Source organism: Myxine glutinosa, chromosome 5 (genome assembly GCF_964187855.1).
Source record: "Myxine glutinosa chromosome 5, kmMyxGlut1.1, whole genome shotgun sequence".
Classification (NCBI taxonomy): domain Eukaryota; kingdom Metazoa; phylum Chordata; class Myxini; order Myxiniformes; family Myxinidae; genus Myxine; species Myxine glutinosa.
In genome coordinates this window covers 111,111,616-111,130,462 of record NC_136265.1, presented here as the reverse complement: position 1 = coordinate 111,130,462, position 18,847 = coordinate 111,111,616, and the positions used below count along the sequence as shown (strand labels likewise).

The following is an 18,847-nucleotide window of genomic DNA, read 5'->3' as shown; positions in this document are numbered from 1 at the left end:
GGCTGTCGTCTTCTTCCCCAGCCAGATGCCCTCTTCCTAGTTCATGGATGGAATAAAGCACAGGCATGATGAGCCAAATGCCCTCTTCCTAGTTCATGGATGGAATAAAGCACAGGCATGATGAGCCAGATGCCCTCTTCCTAGTTCATGGATGGAATAAAGCACAGGCATGATGAGCCAGATGCCCTCTTCCTAGTTCATGGATGGAATAAAGCACAGGCATGATGATGAAGCATTATAATCAAAGGGTAATTTTAAAGGGCTTGGAGTTAGGGCTAGGAGGTAGGGCTAGGCTTTAGGGCTAGGCGTTAGGGCTGGGCATTAGGGCTAGGTGTTAGGAGTTAGGGAGTTAGGGCTAGGAGTTAGGAGTTAGGGCTAGGAGTTTGGGCTAGGCATTAGGGCTAGGTGTTAGGGCTAGGCATTAGGGCTAGGAGTTATGGCTGGGAGTTAGGGCTATAAGTTAAGGGAAAGAGCTTGGGCTTGGAGTTACGGCTACGAGCTGGGGCTAGGAGTTGAGGGAAGGAGTTAGGGCTAGGAGCTAGGGCAAGGAGCTAGGGCTGGGCGTTAGGGCTAGGAGTTAGGGCTAGTAGTTAGGGCTCGGAGATAGGGACAGGCGACAGGGCTAGGAGTTAGGGCTAGGCGATAGGGCGAGGCGATAGGGCTAGGAGCTTGGAGTTAGGGCTAGGCGTTAGGGCTATGAGTTAGGGCTAGGCGATAGGGCGAGGCGATAGGGCTAGGAGCTAAGAGTTAGGGCTAGGTGTTAGGGCTATGAGTTAGGGCTAGGCTTTAGGGCTAGGTGTTAGGGCTGGGCATTAGGGCTAGGCATTAGGAGTTAGGGCTAGGAGTTTGGGCTCGGAGTTAGGGCTAGGCGTTAGGGCGAGGAGTTATGGATCGGAGTTAGGGCTAGAAGTTAAGGGAAGGAGCTAGGGCTAGGAGTTGTGGTTAGGAGTTAGGGCTCATAGTTTAGGGAAGGAGATAGGGCGAGGAGCTAGGGATCTTTGTTTCTTTCACATTTCTTTCAAATTTTTCATATTTCTCCTTATTAATTCTTATTCTTGCTTGTTCTTTCTTTTTCTCTTTCTTCATCCATCTGTCCAAGGAGAAGTGAATTATTACAGAGATTTTTCTGGAAGGTTCACTTGGCTGTGGCCTGGATAGGTTTGAGGGTTGTAGAGTAGCGGCAGAAACCTGATTCCTATCCAGGTTCCTCCTGATGACTTCATCTTTGCTCTTTGCTTATTCGGGTTCCTTATGATGACTCCAATGTAGTATTTGGTTTTCCATTTCATTCCAATGGGCTATTCTAAAAGATTCAAAAGAGTAATTCTAAACGGTAATTCTAAAGAGTAATTCTAATGGCTAATTCTAAACGGTAATTCCAAATGTTAATTCTAATGGCTAATTCTAAAGAGCAATTATAATGGCTAATTCTAAAGAGTAATTCTAATGGCTAATTCTAAAGAGTAATTCTAATGGCTAATCATAAAGAGTAATTCTAATGGCTAATTCTAAAGGGTAATTCTAATGGCTAATTCTAAAGAGTAATTCTAATGGCTAATTCTAAACGGTAATTCCAAATGGTAATTCTAATGGCTAATTCTAAAGGGTAATTCTAATGGTTAATTCTAAAGGGTAATTCTAATGGCTAATTCTAAAGAGTAATTCTCATGGCTAATTCTAAAGGGTAATTCTAATGGCTAATTCTAAAGGGTAATTCTAATGGCTAATTATAAAGGGTAATTCTAATGGCTAATTCTAAAGGGTAATTCTAATGGCTAATTCTAAAGGGTAATTCTAATGGCTAATTATAAAGGGTAATTCTAATGGCTAATTCTAAACAGTAATTCTAATGGCTAATTCTAAAGGGTAATTCTAATGGCTAATTCTAAAGGGTAATTCTAATGGCTAATTCTGAAGATTAATTCTAATGGCTAATTCTAAAGAGTAATTCTAATGGCTAATTCTAAAGGGTAATTCTAATGGCTAATTCTAAAGAGTAATTCTAATGGCTAATTCTAAAGAGTAATTCTAATGGCTAATTCTAAAGAGTAATTCTAATGGCTAATTCTAAAGAGTAATTCTAATGGCTAATTCTAAAGGGTAATTCTAATGGCTAATTCTAAAGGGTAATTCTAATGGATAATTCTGAAGAGTAATTCTAATGGCTAATTCTAAAGGGTAATTCTAATGGCTAATTCTAAAGGGTAATTCTAATGGCTAATTCTAAAGAGTAATTCTAATGACTAATTCTAAAGAGTAATTCTAATGGCTAATTCTAAAGGGTAATTCTAATGGCTAATTCTAAACGGTAATTCTCATGGCTAATTCTAAACGGTAATTCTAATGGCTAATTCTAAACGGTAATTCTAATGGCTAATTCTAAAGGGTAATTCTAATGGCTAATTCTAAAGGGTAATTCTAATGGCTAATTCTAAAGAGTAATTCTAATGGCTAATTCTAAAGGGTAATTCTAATGGCTAATTCTAAAGGGTAATTCTAATGGCTAATTCTAAAGAGTAATTCTAATGACTAATTCTAAAGAGTAATTCTAATGGCTAATTCTAAAGGGTAATTCTAATGGCTAATTCTAAACGGTAATTCTCATGGCTAATTCTAAACGGTAATTCTCATGGCTAATTCTAAAGAGTAATTCTAATGGCTAATTCTAAAGAGTAATTCTAATGGCTAATTCTAAAGAGTAATTCTAATGGCTAATTCTAAAGGGTAATTCTAATGGCTAATTCTAAAGGGTAATTCTAATGGATAATTCTAAAGAGTAATTCTAATGACTAATTCTAAAGAGTAATTCTAATGGCTAATTCTAAAGGGTAATTATAATGGCTAATTCTAAAGGGTAATTCTCATGGCTAATTCTAAATGGTAATTCTAATGGCTAATTCTAAAGAGTAATTCTAATGGCTAATTCTAAACGGTAATTCTAATGGCTAATTCTAAAGGGTAATTCCAATGGCTAATTCTAAAGAGTAATTCTAATGGCTAATTCTAAACGGTAATTCTAATGGCTAATTCTAAAGGGTGATTCTAATGGCTAATTCTAAAGAGTAATTCTAATGGCTAATTCTAAAGAGTAATTCTAATGGCTAATTCTAAAGAGTAATTCTAATGGCTAATTCTAAAGAGTAATTCTAATGGCTAATTCTAAAGAGTAATTCTAATGGCTAATTCTAAAGAGTAATTCTAATGGCTAATTCTAAAGAGTAATTCTAATGGCTAATTCTAAAGAGTAATTCTAATGGCTAATTCTAAAGAGTAATTCTAATGGCTAATTCTAAAGAGTAATTCTAATGGCTAATTCTAAAGAGTAATTCTAATGGCTAATTCTAAAGAGTAATTCTAATGGCTAATTCTAAAGAGTAATTCTAATGGCTAATTCTAAAGAGTAATTCTAATGGCTAATTCTAAAGAGTAATTCTAATGGCTAATTCTAAAGGGTAATTCTAATGGCTAATTCTAAAGAGTAATTCTAATGGCTAATTCTAAAGGGTAATTCCAATGGCTAATTCTAAAGGGTAATTCTAATGGCTAATTCTAAAGAGTAATTCTAATGGCTAATTCTAAAGAGTAATTCTAATGGCTAATTCTAAAGGGTAATTCTAATGGCTAATTCTAAAGGGTAATTCTAATGGCTAATTCTAAAGAGTAATTCTAATGGCTAATTCTAAAGAGTAATTCTAATGGCTAATTCTAAAGAGTAATTCTAATGGCTAATTCTAAAGAGTAATTCTAATGGCTAATTCTAAAGGGTAATTCTAATGGCTAATTCGAAAGAGTAATTCTAATGGCTAATTCTAAAGGGTAATTCTAATGGCTAATTCTAAAGAGTAATTCTAATGGCTAATTCTAAAGGGTAATTCTAATGGCTAATTCTAAAGAGTAATTCTAATGGCTAATTCTAAAGAGTAATCCTCATGGCTAATTCTAAAGGGTAATTCTAATGGCTAATTCTAAAGAGTAATTATAATGGCTAATTCTAAAGGGTAATTCTAATGGCTAATTCTAAAGAGTAATTCTAATGGCTAATTCTAAAGAGTAATTCTAATGGCTAATTCTAAAGAGTAATTCTAATGGCTAATTCTAAAGAGTAATTCTAATGGCTAATTCTAAAGGGTAATTCTAATGGCTAATTCTAAAGAGTAATTCTAATGGCTAATTCTAAAGAGTAATTCTAATGGCTAATTCTAAAGGGTAATTCTAATGGCTAATTCTAAAGAGTAATTCTAATGGCTAATTCTAAAGGGTAATTCTAATGGCTAATTCTAAAGAGTAATTCTAATGGCTAATTCTAAAGAGTAATTCTAATGGCTAATTCTAAAGAGTAATTCTCATGGCTAATTCTAAAGGGTAATTATAATGGCTAATTCTAAAGGGTAATTCTAATGGCTAATTCTAAAGAGTAATTCTAATGGCTAATTCTAAAGGGTAATTCTAATGGCTAATTCTAAAGAGTAATTCTAATGGCTAATTCTAAAGAGTAATTCTAATGGCTAATTCTAAAGGGTAATTCTAATGGCTAATTCTAAAGGCTAATTCTAAAGGGTAATTATAATGGCTAATTCTAAAGAGTAATTATAATGGCTAATTCTAAAGGGTAATTCCAATGGCTAATTCTAAAGAGTAATTATAATGGCTAATTCTAAAGGGTAATTCCAATGGCTAATTCTAAAGAGTAATTATAATGGCTAATTCTAAAGGGTAATTCTAATGGCTAATTCTAAAGAGTAATTATAATGGCTAATTCTAAAGAGTAATTCTAATGGCTAATTCTAAAGGGATAATTCTAATGGCTAATTCTAAAGAGTAATTCTAATGGCTAATTCTAAAGGGTAATTCTAATGGCTAATTCTAAAGGGTAATTCTAATGGCTAATTCTAAAGAGTAATTCTAATGGCTAATTCTAAAGGGTAATTCTAATGGCTAATTCTAAAGGGTAATTCTAATGGCTAATTCTAAAGGGTAATTCTAATGGCTAATTCTAAAGAGTAATTCTAATGGCTAATTCTAAAGGGTAATTCTAATGGCTAATTCTAAAGAGTAATTCTAATGGCTAATTCTAAAGAGTAATTCTAATGGCTAATTCTAAAGAGTAATTCTAATGGCTAATTCTAAAGAGTAATTCTAATGGCTAATTCTAAAGAGTAATTCTAATGGCTAATTCTAAAGAGTAATTCTAATGGCCAATTCTAAAGAGTAATTCTAAGGGCTAATTCTAAAGAGTAATTCTAATGGCTAATTCTAAAGGGTAATTCTAATGGCCAATTCTAAAGAGTAATTCTAATGGCCAATTCTAAAGAGTAATTCTAAGGGCTAATTCTAAAGAGTAATTCTAATGGCTAATTCTAAAGAGTAATTCTAATGGCTAATTCTAAAGAGTAATTCTAATGGCTAATTCTAAAGAGTAATTCTAATGGCTAATTCTAAAGAGTAATTCTAAGGGCTAATTCTAAAGAGTAATTATAATGGCTAATTCTAAAGGGTAATTCTAATGGCTATTTCTAAAGAGTAATTCTAATGGCTAATTCTAAAGAGTAATTCTAATGGCTAATTCTAAAGGGTAATTCTAATGGCTAATTCTAAACGGTAATTCTAATGGCTAATTCTAAAGAGTACTTCTAATGGCTAATTCTAAAGGGTAATTCTAATGGCTAATTCTAAAGAGTAATTCTAATGGCTAATTCTGAAGGGTAATTCTAATGGCTAATTATAAAGGGTAATTCTAATGGCTAATTCTAAAGAGTAATTATAATGGCTAATTCTAAAGGGTAATTCTAATGGCTAATTCTAAAGGGTAATTCTAATGGCTAATTCTAAAGAGTAATTATAATGGCTAATTCTAAAGGGTAATTCTAATGGCTAATTCTAAAGGGTAATTCTAATGGCTAATTCTAAAGGGTAATTCTAATGGCTAATTCTAAAGGGTAATTCTAATGGCTAATTCTAAAGGGTAATTCTAATGGCTAACTCTAAAGGGTAATTCTAATGGCTAATTCTAAAGGGTAATTCTAATGGCTAATTCTAAAGAGTAATTATAATGGCTAATTCTAAAGGGTAATTCTAATGGCTAATTCTAAAGGGTAATTCTAATGGCTAATTCTAAAGGGTAATTCTAATGGCTAATTCTAAAGGGTAATTCTAATGGCTAATTCTAAAGAGTAATTATAAGGGCTAATTCTAAAGAGTAATTCTAATGGCTAATTCTAAAGGGTAATTCTAATGGCTAATTCTAAAGAGTAATTCTAATGGCTAATTCTAAAGGGTAATTCTAATGGCTAATTCTAAAGGGTAATTCTAATGGCTAATTCTAAAGAGTAATTCTAATGGCTAATTCTAAAGGATAATTCAAATAGCTAATTCTAAAGAGTAATTATAATGGCTAATTCTAAAGAGTAATTCTAATGGCTAATTCTAAAGGGTAATTCTAATGGCTAATTCTGAAGGGTAATTCTAATGGCTAATTCTAAAGAGTAATTCTAATGGCTAATTCTAAAGAGTAATTCTAATGGCTAATTCTAAAGAGTAATTATATTGGCTAATTCGAAAGGCTAATTCTAAAGAGTAATTCTAATGGCTAATTCTAATGGCTAATTCTAAAGAGTAGTTCTAAAGAGTAATTCTAAAGTGTAATTCTAAAGGGTAATTCTAAAGGGTAATTCTAAAGGGTAATTCGAAAGAGTAATTCTATAGGGTAATTCTAAAGAGTAATTATTATGGCTAATTCTAAAGAGTAATTATAATGGCTAATTCTAAAGGGTAATTCTAATGGCTAATTCTAAAGGGTAATTCTAATGGCTAATTCTAAAGAGTAATTATAATGGCTAATTCTAAAGGGTAATTCTAATGGCTAATTCTAAAGAGTAATTATAATGGCTAATTCTAAAGAGTAATTCTCATGGATAATTCTAAAGAGTAATTCTAATGGCTAATTCTAAAGGGTAATTCTAATGGCTAATTCTAAAGAGTAATTATAATGGCTAATTCTAAAGGGTAATTCTAATGGCTAATTCTAAAGAGTAATTATAAGGGCTAATTCTAAAGAGTAATTCTAATGGCTAATTCTAAAGGGTAATTCTAATGGCTAATTCTAAAGAGTAATTCTAATGGCTAATTCTAAAGGGTAATTCTAATGGCTAATTCTAAAGGGTAATTCTAATGGCTAATTCTAAAGAGTAATTCTAATGGCTAATTCTAAAGGGTAATTCTAATAGCTAATTCTAAAGAGTAATTCTAATGGCTAATTCTAAAGAGTAATTCTAATGGCTAATTCTAAAGGGTAATTCTAATGGCTAATTCTGAAGGGTAATTCTAATGGCTAATTCCAAAGAGTAATTCTAATGGCTAATTCTAAAGGGTAATTCTAATGGCTAATTCTGAAGGGTAATTCTAATGGCTAATTCCAAAGAGTAATTCTAATGGCTAATTCTAAAGGATAATTCTAATAGCTAATTCTAAAGAGTAATTCTAATGGCTAATTCTAAAGAGTAATTATAATGGCTAATTCTAAAGGGTAATTCTAATGGCTAATTCTGAAGGGTAATTCTAATGGCTAATTCCAAAGAGTAATTCTAATGGCTAATTCTAAAGAGTAATTCTAATGCCTAATTCTAAAGAGTAATTCTAATGGCGAATTCTAAAGGCTAATTCTAAAGAGTAATTCTAATGGCTAATTCTAATGGCTAATTCTAAAGAGTAGTTCTAAAGAGTAATTCTAAAGGGTAATTCTAAAGGGTAATTCTAAAGGGTAATTCTAAAGGGTAATTCGAAAGAGTAATTCTATAGGGTAATTCTAAAGAGTAATTATTATGGCTAATTCTAAAGAGTAATTATAATGGCTAATTCTAAAGGGTAATTCTAATGGCTAATTCTAAAGGGTAATTCTAATGGCTAATTCTAAAGAGTAATTATAATGGCTAATTCTAAAGGGTAATTCTAATGGCTAATTCTAAAGAGTAATTATAATGGCTAATTCTAAAGAGTAATTCTAATGGCTAATTCTAAAGGGTAATTCTAATGGCTAATTCTAAAGAGTAATTCTAATGGCTAATTCTAAAGAGTAATTCTAATGGCTAATTTTAAAGAGTAATTATAATGGCTAATTCTAAAGGGTAATTCTCATGGATAATTCTAAAGGGTAATTCTAATGGCTAATTCTAAAGAGTAATTATAATGGCTAATTCTAAAGGGTAATTCTAATGGCTAATTCTAAAGAGTAATTATAATGGCTAATTCTAAAGGGTAATTCTAATGGCTAATTCTAAAGAGTAATTCTAATGGCTAATTCTAAAGAGTAATTCTAATGGCTAATTCTAAAGGGTAATTCTAATGGCTAATTCTAAAGGGTAATTCTAAAGGGTAATTCTAAAGAGTAATTCTAATGGCTAATTCTAAAGGGTAATTCTAATGGCAAATTCTAAAGGGTAATTCTAATGGCTAATTCTAAAGAGTAATTATAATGGCTAATTCTAAAGGGTAATTCTAATGGCTAATTCTAAAGAGTAATTATAATGGCTAATTCTAAAGAGTAATTCTAATGGCTAATTCTAAAGGGTAATTCTAATGGCTAATTCTAAAGAGTAATTCTAATGGCTAATTCTAAAGGGTAATTCTAATGGCTAATTCTAAAGAGTAATTCTAATGGCTAATTCTAAAGAGTAATTCTAATGGCTAATTCTGAAGAGTAATTCTAATGGCTAATTCTAAAGAGTAATTCTAATGGCTAATTCTAAAGGGTAATTCTAAAGGGTAATTCTAGTGGCTAATTCTAAAGGGTAATTCTAATGGCTAATTCTAAAGAGTAATTCTAATGGCTAATTCTAAAGGGTAATTCTAATGGCTAATTCTAAAGAATAATTCTAATGGCTAATTCTAAAGAGTAATTCTAACGGCTAATTCTAAAGAGTAATTCTAATGGCTAATTCTAAAGGGTAATTCTAATGGCTAATTCTAAAGGGTAATTCTAATGGCTAATTCTAAAGAGTCATTCTAATGGCTAATTCTAAAGGGTAATTCTAATGGCTAATTCTAAAGAATAATTCTAATGGCTAATTCTAAAGAGTAATTCTAATGGCTAATTCTAAAGAGTAATTCTAATGGCTAATTCTAAAGGGTAATTCTAATGGCTAATTCTAAAGAGTAATTCTAATGGTTAATTCTAAAGGGTAATTCTAATGGCTAATTCTAAAGAGTAATTATAATGGCTAATTCTAAAGGGTAATTCTTATGGCTCATTCTAAAGAGTAATTCTAATGGCTAATTCTAAAGGGTAATTCTAATGGCTAATTCTAAAGGGTAATTCTAATGGCTAATTCAAAAGAGTAATTCTAATGGCTAATTCTAAAGAGTCATTCTAATGGCTAATTCTAAAGGGTAATTCTAATGGCTAATTCTAAAGAATAATTCTAATGGCTAATTCTAAAGAGTAATTCTAATGGCTAATTCTAAAGAGTAATTCTAATGGCTAATTCTAAAGGGTAATTCTAATGGCTAATTCTAAAGGGTAATTCTAATGGCTAATTCTAAAGAGTAATTCTAATGGCTAATTCTAAAGGGTAATTCTAATGGCTAATTCTAAAGAGTAATTATAATGGCTAATTCTAAAGGGTAATTCTTATGGCTAATTCTAAAGAGTAATTCTAATGGCTAATTCTAAAGGGTAATTCTAATGGCTAATTCTAAAGGGTAATTCTAATGGCTAATTCTAAAGAGTAATTCTAATGGCTAATTCTAAAGGGTAATTCTAATGGCTAATTCTAAAGAGTAATTCTAATGGCTAATTCTAAAGAGTAATTCTAATGGCTAATTCTAAAGAGTAATTCTAATGGCTAATTCTAAAGAGTAATTCTAATGGCTAATTCTAAAGAGTAATTCTAATGGCTAATTCTAAAGAATAATTCTAATGGCTAATTCTAAAGAGTAATTCTAATGGCTAATTCTAAAGAGTAATTCTAATGGCTAATTCTAAAGGGTAATTCTAATGGCTAATTCTAAAGGGTAATTCTAATGGCTAATTCTAAAGAGTAATTCTAATGGCTAATTCTAAAGGGTAATTCTAATGGCTAATTCTAAAGAGTAATTATAATGGCTAATTCTAAAGGGTAATTCTTATGGCTAATTCTAAAGAGTAATTCTAATGGCTAATTCTAAAGGGTAATTCTAATGGCTAATTCTAAAGGGTAATTCTAATGGCTAATTCTAAAGAGTAATTCTAATGGCTAATTCTAAAGGGTAATTCTAATGGCTAATTCTAAAGAGTAATTCTAATGGCTAATTCTAAAGAGTAATTCTAATGGCTAATTCTAAAGAGTAATTCTAATGGCTAATTCTAAAGAGTAATTCTAATGGCTAATTCTAAAGAGTAATTCTAATGGCTAATTCTAAAGGGTAATTCTAATGGCTAATTCTAAAGGGTAATTCTAATGGCTAATTCTAAAGGGTAATTTGGTTTCAGACCAGGTCACTCTACTCTGGACATGCTGCTTCTGCTGTCTCAACGATGGATGGAGGTCCTCAATGCCAAACAGGAAATTAGAGCTGTCTCCCTCGACATATCACGTGCCTTCGACACGGTCTGGCACCCCGCTCTGCTCACCAAACTCTCCTCCTTTGGTATCCATGGAAATCTCCACGCATGGCTGGCGGACTTCCTCTCTAGTCGTCGTCAACATGTGGCCCTGAATGGGTTTCTCTCATCTCCTCTTCCTGTTCAGGCTGGAGTTCCCCAAGGCAGTGTTCTGGGCCCCGTGCTTTTTCTGGTCTTCATCAATGATCTCTCTGACTCTCTCGAAAATCCTCTCTATCTCTTTGCTGATGACTCCACTCTCTGCCGCTCCATTCCTCTTCCCTCAGATCGGCAGTCTGCTGCCTCCTCACTCTCTGAAGACCTGGACAAAATCACAGACTGGTCAAACAAGTGGAACATGTCTTTCAATCCTGACAAATCTCACACTCTTACTATGTCTCTCCGAAAAGATCGACTGGACAACCCTCCCATCTACTTTCTCAACAATCCTCTCCAAGAAGTTCTGTCGCTCAAGATTTTGGGTCTCACTATCTGCCATGATCTTTCTTGGGAAAACCACATTTCCAAGCTGGCCTCCAAAGCAAGTCGCCGACTGGGCATCCTCCGTCGTGCGAAGTCCTTCCTCGGCACACCTGAGCTCCTCACCACATACAAGGCTTTCATCCGCAGCTCAATGGAATACTGTTCTCCCCTATGGGCCGGTGCTCCTGCCTCACACCTAGCTCGGCTTCACGCTGTTGAAACCAAAGCTTTCAGAATTATTGGAATCTCCCGCGATGAAGCTATCTCTGAGGGCCTTTCACTCACTCACCGCAGGCAGGTAGGTGGTCTTTCTGTCTACTACCGACTCCTCTCCGGCCTTGCACCCCCAGCTCTCTCTGTGCTCTGTCCCCCAAATATTCCTACAGGTCGCACAAGATCTGCCAGCAACCCTCTGATGGTTAAACTGCCGAAATCTCGGCTCTCTGCTCACCTTCACTCTTTCATTCCTCTTTTCTCCCGCCTCTGGAACAAACTCCCTCACTCCCTTCAATCCCACTCCTCCCTCCAGGTCTTTAAAACAGCTGTTCACCACCATCTCTTATCTTCCCCCATCCAAAACCTTGATCTTTTCTACCCCCGCTAATTCACCCCAGATCCACCTTGTTTGAAATTCCAACTTCTTTCCTGGAAGTCCTGGCAGTGTCCATATGTTTTATACCTCTCCCACCGCCCCCTTCCCATGCCCCCCCCCCCCAAAGCCCTCGCCCTCTCTCAGATCTCTCGATGTCTCCATGTCTCTCGGTCCCTGCTCTCAAATGTTGTGTTTGTGTCCTTCCCTCTCTCTCCCCATCTTGTCTACCGCTCCCGATGTTATATGTTTTATGTGTCGGTTTGTCTTTCTGTGTGATTAATGTTCGCTCTTTCACGAGCCTCGATCTTGTATACAAAAAAAAAAAAAAAAAAAAAAAAAAAAAATTCTAATGGCTAATTCTAAAGAGTAATTCTAATGGCTAATTCTAAAGAGTAATTCTAATGGCTAATTCTGAAGAGTAATTCTAATGGCTAATTCTAAAGAGTAATTCTAAAGAGTAGTTCTAAAGAGTAGTTCTAAAGAGTAATTCTTAAGGGTAATTCTAAAGGGTAATTCTAAAGGGTAATTCTAAAGGGTAATTCTAAAGGGTAATTCTAAAGGGTAATTCTAAAGGGTAATTCGAAAGAGTAATTCTATAGGGTAATTCTAAAAAGTAATTCTAAAGGGTAATTCTAATGGCTAATTCTAAAGGGTAATTCTAATGGCTAATTCTAAAGAGTAATTCTAATGGCTAATTCTAAAGGGTAATTCTAATGGCTAATTCTAAAGAGTAATTCTAATGGCTAATTCTAAAGGGTAATGCTAATGGCTAATTCTAAAGAGTAATTCTAATGGCTAATTCTAAAGGGTAATTCTAATGGCTAATTCTAAAGAGTAATTCTAATGGCTAATTCTGAAGAGTAATTCTAATGGCTAATTCTAAAGGGTAATTCTAATGGCTAATTCTAAAGGGTAATTCTAATGGCTAATTCTAAAGAGTAATTCTAATGGCTAATTCTAAAGGGTAATTCTAATGGCTAATTCTAAAGAGTAATTCTAATGGCTAATTCTAAAGGGTAATTCTAATGGCTAATTCTAAAGAGTAATTCTAATGGCTAATTCTAAAGAGTAATTCTAATGGCTAATTCTAAAGGGTAATTCTAATGGCTAATTCTAAAGGGTAATTCTAAAGGGTAATTCTAAAGAGTAATTCTAATGGCTAATTCTAAAGAGTAATTCTAATGGCTAATTCTAAAGGGTAATTCTAATGGCTAATTCTAAAGAGTAATTCTAATGGCTAATTCTAAAGGGTAATTCTAATGGCTAATTCTAAAGAGTAATTCTAATGGCTAATTCTAAAGAGTAATTATAATGGCTAATTCTAAAGGGTAATTCTAAAGAGTAATTATAATGGCTAATTCTAAAGAGTAATTATAATGGCTAATTCTAAAGGGTAATTCAAATGGCTAATTCTAAAGAGTAATTCTAATGGCTAATTCTAAAGGGTAATGCTAATGGCTAATTCTAAAGGGTAATTCTAATGGCTAATTCTAAAGAGTAATTCTAATGGCTAATTCTAAAGAGTAATTCTAATGGCTAATTCTAAAGGGTAATTCTAATGGCTAATTCTAAAGGGTAATTCTAATGGCTAATTCTAAAGGGTAATTCTAATGGCTAATTCTAAAGAGTAATTCTAATGGCTAATTCTAAAGAGTAATTCTAATGGCTAATTCTAAAGGGTAATTCTAATGGCTAATTCTAAAGGGTAATTCTAAAGGGTAATTCTAAAGAGTAATTCTAATGGCTAATTCTAAAGAGTAATTCTAATGGCTAATTCTAAAGGGTAATTCTAATGGCTAATTCTAAAGAGTAATTCTAATGGCTAATTCTAAAGGGTAATTCTAATGGCTAATTCTAAAGAGTAATTCTAATGGCTAATTCTAAAGAGTAATTCTAATGGCTAATTCTAAAGGGTAATTCTAATGGCTAATTCTAAAGGGTAATTCTAAAGGGTAATTATAATGGCTAATTCTAAAGAGTAATTATAATGGCTAATTATAAAGGGTAATTCCAATGGCTAATTCTAAAGAGTAATTATAATGGCTAATTCTAAAGGGTAATTCCAATGGCTAATTCTAAAGAGTAATTATAATGGCTAATTCTAAAGGGTAATTCTAATGGCTAATTCTAAAGAGTAATTATAATGGCTAATTCTAAAGAGTAATTCTAATGGCTAATTCTAAAGGGTAATTCTAATGGCTAATTCTAAAGAGTAATTCTAATGGCTAATTCTAAAGAGTAATTCTAATGGCTAATTCTAAAGAGTAATTCTAATGGCTAATTCTAAAGAGTAATTCTAATGGCTAATTCTAATGGCTAATTCTAAAGAGTAATTCTAATGGCTAATTCTAAAGAGTAATTCTAATGGCTAATTCTAAAGAGTAATTCTAATGGCTAATTCTAAAGAGTAATTATAATGGCTAATTCTAAAGAGTAATTCTAATGGCTAATTCTAAAGGGTAATTCTAATGGCTAATTCTAAAGAGTAATTCTAATGGCTAATTCTAAAGAGTAATTCTAATGGCTAATTCTAAAGAGTAATTATAATGGCTAATTCTAAAGGGTAATTCTAATGGCTAATTCTAAAGAGTAATTATAATGGCTAATTCTAAAGAGTAATTATAATGGCTAATTCTAAAGGGTAATTCTAATGGCTAATTCTAAAGGGTAATTCTAATGGCTAATTCTAAAGAGTAATTATAATGGCTAATTCTAAAGAGTAATTCTAATGGCTAATTCTAAAGAGTAATTCTAATGGCTAATTCTAAAGAGTAATTCTAAAGAGTAGTTCTAAAGAGTAGTTCTAAAGAGTAGTTCTAAAGGGTAATTCTAATGGCTAATTCTAAAGGGTAATTCCAATGGCTAATTCTAAAGAGTAATTATAATGGCTAATTCTAAAGGGTAATTCTAATGGCTAATTCTAAAGAGTAATTATAATGGCTAATTCTAAAGAGTAATTCTAATGGCTAATTCTAAAGGGTAATTCTAATGGCTAATTCTAAAGGGTAATTCTAATGGCTAATTCTAAAGAGTAATTATAATGGCTAATTCTAAAGAGTAATTATAATGGCTAATTCTAAAGGGTAATTCTAATGGCTAATTCTAAAGGGTAATTCTAATGGCTAATTCTAAAGAGTAATTCTAATGGCTAATTCTAAAGAGTAATTCTAATGGCTAATTCTAAAGAGTAATTCTAATGGCTAATTATAAAGAGTAATTATAATGGCTAATTCTAAAGAGTAATTCTAATGGCTAATTCTAAAGAGTAATTCTAATGGCTAATTCTGAAGAGTAATTCTAATGGCTAATTCTAAAGAGTAATTCTAAAGAGTAGTTCTAAAGAGTAGTTCTAAAGAGTAGTTCTAAAGGGTAATTCTAATGGCTAATTCTAAAGAGTAATTCTAATGGCTAATTCTAAAGAGTAATTCTAATGGCTAATTCTAAAGAGTAATTCTAATGGCTAATTCTGAAGAGTAATTCTCATGGCTAATTCTAAAGAGTAGTTCTAAAGAGTAGTTCTAAAGGGTAATTCTAAAGAGTAATTCTAAAGAGTAATTCTAAAGAGTAGTTCTAAAGGGTAATTCTAAAGAGTAATTCTAAAGGGTAATTCTAATGGCTAATTCTAAAGAGTAATTCTAAAGAGTAGTTCTAAAGAGTAGTTCTAAAGAGTAGTTCTAAAGGGTAATTCTAAAGAGTAATTCTAAAGAGTAGTTCTAAAGGGTAATTCTGAAGAGTAATTCTAAAGGGTAATTCTAATGGCTAATTCTAAAGAGTAATTCTAATGGCTAATTCTAAAGAGTAATTCTAATGGCTAATTCTAAAGGGTAATTCTAATGGCTAATTCTAAAGGGTAATTCTAATGGCTAATTCTAAAGAGTAATTCTAATGGCTAATTCTAAAGAGTAATTCTAATGGCTAATTCTAAAGAGTAATTCTAATGGCTAATTCTAAAGGGTAATTCTAATGGCTAATTCTAAAGAGTAATTCTAATGGCTAATTCTAAAGAGTAATTCTAATGGCTAATTCTAAAGGGTAATTCTAATGGCTAATTCTAAAGAGTAATTCTAATGGCTAATTCTAAAGGGTAATTCTAATGGCTAATTCTAAAGAGTAATTCTAATGGCTAATTCTAAAGAGTAATTCTAATGGCTAATTCTAAAGAGTAATTCTAATGGCTAATTCTAAAGAGTAATTCTAATGGCTAATTCTAAAGGGTAATTCTAATGGCTAATTCTAAAGGGTAATTCTAATGGCTAATTCTAAAGAGTAATTCTAATGGCTAATTCTAAAGAGTAATTCTAATGGCTAATTCTAAAGAGTAATTCTAATGGCTAATTCTAAAGGGTAATTCTAATGGCTAATTCTAAAGAGTAATTCTAATGGCTAATTCTAAAGAGTAATTCTAATGGCTAATTCTAAAGAGTAATTCTAATGGCTAATTCTAAAGAGTAATTCTAATGGCTAATTCTAAAGAGTAATTCTAAAGAGTAGTTCTAAAGAGTAGTTCTAAAGAGTAGTTCTAAAGAGTAATTCTAAAGGGTAATTCTAAAGGGTAATTCTAAAGGGTAATTCTAAAGGGTAATTCTAAAGGGTAATTCTAAAGGGTAATTCTAAAGGGTAATTCGAAAGAGTAATTCTATAGGGTAATTCTAAAGAGTAATTCTAAAGGGTAATTCTAAAGGGTAATTCTAAAGAGTAATTCTAAAGAGTAATTCTAAAGAGTAATTCTCAAGAGTAATTCTAAAGAGTAATTCTAAAGGGTAATTCTAAAGGGTAATTCTAAAGAGTAATCCTAAAGAGTAATTCTAAAGAGTAATTCTAAAGAGTAATTCTCAAGAGTAATTCTAAAGAGTAATTCTAAAGGGTAATTCTAAAGGGTAATTCTAAAGGGTAATTCCAAAGGGTGATTCGAAAGGGTAATTCTGAAGGGTGATTCTAAAGAGTAATTCTAAAGGGTGATTCGAAAGGGTAATTCTGAAGGGTGATTCTAAAGGGTAATTCCAAAGGGTGATTCTAAAGAGTAATTCTGAAGGGTGATTCTAAAGAGTAATTCTGAAGGGTGATTCTAAAGAGTAATTCCAAAGGGTGATTCTAAAGAGTAATTCTGAAGGGTGATTCTAAAGAGTAATTCTGAAGGGTGATTCTAAAGAGTAATTCTGAAGGGTGATTCTAAAGGGTAATTCCAAAGGGTGATTCGAAAGGGTAATTCGAAAGGGTAATTCTAAAGGGTAATTCTAAGATTATCCTTTATGATTAAAAAGAATTACCCTTTAGGATTACCCTCGATTGAGGTGGCGACTTTTGCTCTCTCGTGGCATCAAAAGTTAAATGTTTTTCCATTCGTGTGTTTGTCAAATTTCCATTCGTTATTTTATTGTCTCTGCGGTATTGTTTGTTTCTAGTTAGTTTTGGTTTGAATATCCTGTGACTCGTAATTAATTAATCGTTTTCTGTTTGCTCCACATGCGCGGCCTTGTAACCTGAGGCTTCCCCCGTCAGTGTTTGTTAACTCGAGTTCCTTATTTCGCTGTATTGCTTGGTTCTTGGATTTTTTCCTTCTCCCCCGAACATTCCCGAACATCTACTCTTTATCTAACGTTTTAAATCCCCGCCCCCCAAAACAAACAAACAAAAAACAAACATATATTTTCTTTTCTTCACGTGTGCTGTTGTCTCATCGTGTGCTTCTCTCCACGTGGGCTGTCTCGCCCCGCCCCCTTTATCTCCTTGCCTTCCACCTTTTGCCCTGTTCACGTGACACGTGGTTGTCCCCCTAGGCTTCCTCTCCTCGTCGGTATTTTGTGACTCTCTGCTCACCTTCACTCTTTCATTCCTCTTTTCTCCCACCTCTGGAACAAGCTCCCTCACTCTCATCAATCCCACTCCACCCTCCAGGTCTTTAAAACAGCTGTTCACCACCATCTCTTATCTTCCCCCATCGAAAACCTTGATCTTTTCTACCCCCACTAATTCACCCCAGATACACTTTTTTGAAATTCCAAATTCTTTCCTGGAAGTCCTTGCAGTGTCCATGTGTTTTATACCTCTCCCACCTCCCCCCAAACCCTCCCCCTCCCACATTTCTCCCGATGTCCCTGCTCTCAAATGTTGTGTTTGTGTCTTTCCCCCTCTCTCCCCATCTTGTCTACCGCTCCCCTTATTTTTTGTGTTTTATGTGTCGGTTTGACTTTTTGTGTGATTAACGTTCGCTCTTTCACGAGCCTCGATCTTGTATACAAAAAAAAAAAAAAAGGGTTATTCTAAAGGGCTTTAAAAGGCACATTTCATGGATTCTAAAGGGTGATTTTAGAGGGTTCCAAAACGTAATTCTAATGGGGTTCGTTCTTTTCTAGACTTAGTTTATTTCATATAAAAAATGCCAAATTGAACGCTTCCTTAAGACACGGGTGCTTTTTTTTTGGACCAAACGGTAAAGCTCATCAAAGACCTTCACGGTGGTACGATGCTGTGTAAAGAAACAGATTTTGCCTTTCTTTGATCAATAATTATCCTAACTATTTCAGTAAGTTGAATTGTAATTATGCAGATGCTTTGTATTGGTAAAAACGTCTAAGATTTATGAAGTGCCAACTAATAAAGCTCAACAACAGCGTTCATTGAACCAATCAACCGATCAATATAATATATTGTATTGATAAAGAGTGACACGTCCTCTGGCCTCATGTCAATAGTCATCTTTTCTCACAATAAGGGGCAGCCGTTGGAAAGGTAGAATACAGTACAGACAATGGTAAAAGTACACGACTTGAAGCACGATTGGGTATAAACTTGTGCACATCAATTTCATACAATTTCCTACATTATTGATACGTTTGTTCTTACCTGATTCCACAGTATGCTTGAGAGTTATCCACACAGGGCAGACGTTGGAAGTTCATGTCGCTGATTGACACAGCAGGTTCGAGTTAAGTTTAGCTGTGAAATCAGAATCTCTTTTTAGCACACGGCTCGACCCTACCCAAGCGACAACAACGAAGACCTTCACTATGATCTTATAGGCAACCAACATCCCTTTGGACATTAAGCTAATTAAGACACGTGAACATTTGGTCCAGCCATGGTGTTCAGGATATTGCAGAGTTATGATCTGGTGTTTGTAGCATTAGTTGTCTGAGAAAAGGATGGGGGAGTGGGCGAGCAAGGAGTACTCATTGCTTCATGGTGTTACTGGTCCAATT

At 33.1% G+C, this 18,847-nt stretch overlaps 1 protein-coding gene across 1 annotated transcript in view; it reads right to left on the bottom strand.

Annotated features, from left to right (window-relative positions):
• Positions 1–18,562, bottom strand: part of LOC137427254 (uncharacterized) — a 143,245-nt gene extending 124,683 nt beyond the window's left edge. Inside the window, exon 1 of the mRNA XM_068116612.2 lies at positions 18,492–18,562. The gene's annotated coding sequence lies outside the window, so the exon portion shown is untranslated. The remainder of the gene's footprint in view (positions 1–18,491) is intronic.
• Positions 18,563–18,847: the final 285 nt, after the last annotated feature.